General features: G+C 51.2%; 1 protein-coding gene across 1 annotated transcript in view; it reads right to left on the reverse strand.

Moving 5' to 3' along the window:
- The window catches only part of LOC112240893 (vacuolar protein sorting-associated protein 13B), a 407,100-nt gene that overhangs the window by 56,266 nt on the left and 348,334 nt on the right, over window positions 1-2,500 (reverse strand).

Raw genomic sequence — 2,500 nt, forward strand, 5'->3', positions numbered from 1 at the left:
CCACCGTGTTACTCTGTGGAACCTAACTGACCCACTACAGCCAGTATCCACCGTGTTACTCTGTGGATCCTAACTGACCCACTACAGCCAGTATCCACCGTGTTACTCTGTGGATCCTAACTGACCCACTACAGTCAGTATCCACCGTGTTACTCTGTGGATCCTAACTGACCCACTACAGTCAGTATCCACCGTGTTACTCTGTGGATCCTAACTGACCCACTACAGCCAGTATCCACCATGTTACTCTGTGGATCCTAACTGACCCACTACTGCCAGTATCCACCGTCATACTCTGTGGATCCTAACTGACCCACTACAGCCAGTATCCACTGTGTTACTCTGTGGATCCTAACTGACCCACTACAGTCAGTATCCACCGTGTTACTCTGTGGATCCTAACTGACCCACTACAGCCAGTATCCACCGTGTTACTCTGTGGATCCTAACTGACCCACTACAGTCAGTATCCACCGTGTTACTCTGTGGATCCTAACTGACCCACTACAGTCAGTATCCACTGTGTTACTCTGTGGATCCTAACTGACCCACTACAGTCAGTATCCACCGTGTTACTCTGTGGATCCTAACTGACCCACTACAGTCAGTATCCACTACAGCCAGTATCCACCGTGTTACTCTGTGGATCCTAACTGACCCACTACAGCCAGTATCCACTGTGTTACTCTGTGGATCCTAACTGACCCACTACAGCCAGTATCCACTGTGTTACTCTGTGGATCCTAACTGACCCACTACAGCCAGTATCCACCGTGTTACTCTGTGGATCCTAACTGACCCACTACAGCCAGTATCCACCGTGTTACTCTGTGGATCCTAACTGACCCACTACAGCCAGTATCCACCGTGTTACTCTGTGGATCCTAACTGACCCACTACAGTCAGTATCCACCGTGTTACTCTGTGGATCCTAACTGACCCACTACAGTCAGTATCCACTGTGTTACTCTGTGGATCCTAACTGACCCACTACAGTCAGTATCCACCGTGTTACTCTGTGGATCCTAACTGACCCACTACAGTCAGTATCCACTACAGCCAGTATCCACCGTGTTACTCTGTGGATCCTAACTGACCCACTACAGCCAGTATCCACTGTGTTACTCTGTGGATCCTAACTGACCCACTACAGCCAGTATCCACTGTGTTACTCTGTGGATCCTAACTGACCCACTACAGCCAGTATCCACTGTGTTACTCTGTGGATCCTAACTGACCCACTACAGCCAGTATCCACCGTGTTACTCTGTGGATCCTAACTGACCCACTACAGCCAGTATCCACCGTGTTACTCTGTGGATCCTAACTGACCCACTACAGCCAGTATCCACCGTGTTACTCTGTGGATCCTAACTGACCCACTACAGTCAGTATCCACCGTGTTACTCTGTGGATCCTAACTGACCCACTACAGCCAGTATCCACTGTGTTACTCTGTGGATCCTAACTGACCCACTACAGCCAGTATCCACCGTGTTACTCTGTGGATCCTAACTGACCCACTACAGCCAGTATCCACCGTGTTACTTTGTGGATCCTAACTAGAGCCATGGTTAACTGGGGTCTAAAGTGGAAACTAAAGTCATGGTTAACTGGGTCGGGTGGTCTAGTTACTTCCTGTCTGGCAGGGTGTTTCAGCAGGTCTGGGATCAGAGAGGGTGACCCATCCCAGCAGCACTAAATCAACAACCCTCCAGGATACATTAGACCCAGACAATAGAATAACATGGCTTCAGAACTACGACCAATCTACCTGTCACTCAGCTTTCAGTTCTACTTGGACTGTGGAGACCCCTCCCTCCCTCCTTCACTCCCTCCCTCCTTCACTCCCTCCCTCCCTCCTTCCCTCCCTCCCTCCCTCCCCTCTCACTCACTCACTCACTCACTCACTCACTCACTCACTCACTCACTCATTCACTCTCACTCACTCACTCACTCACTCACTCACTCACTCACTCACTCACTCACTCTCCCTCCCTCCCTCCCTCCCTCCCTCACTCCCTCCTGTCAGGTCATTCTGTGTTCAGTAGTTGTTCCTGGTGACCCTGTCCCTGGATCAGCTGACTCTCTCTCAGCCCCAGACTTCTCTTCTCTGTGTAGATGATGACAGGGTCTGGAAGGTGTGTTACCTGGCCTGGAAGGTGTGTTACCTGGCCTGGAAGGTGTGTTACCTGGTCTGAAAGGTGTGTTACCTGGCCCGGAAGGTGTGTTACCTGGCCTGGAAGGTGTGTTACCTGGTCTGAAAGGTGTGTTACCTGGCCTGGAAGGTGTGTTACCTGGTCTGAAAGGTGTGTTACCTGGCCCGGAAGGTGTGTTACCTGGTCTGAAAGGTGTGTTACCTGGCCCGGAAGGTGTGTTACCTGGCCTGGAAGGTGTGTTACCTGGTCTGGAAGGTGTGTTACCTGGCCTGGAAGGTGTGTTACCTGGCCTGGAAGGTGTGTTACCTGGCCTGGAAGGTGTGTTACCTGGCCCGGAAGGT

Source organism: Oncorhynchus tshawytscha, unplaced genomic scaffold (genome assembly GCF_018296145.1).
Source record: "Oncorhynchus tshawytscha isolate Ot180627B unplaced genomic scaffold, Otsh_v2.0 Un_scaffold_6703_pilon_pilon, whole genome shotgun sequence".
Lineage (NCBI taxonomy): Eukaryota > Metazoa > Chordata > Actinopteri > Salmoniformes > Salmonidae > Oncorhynchus > Oncorhynchus tshawytscha.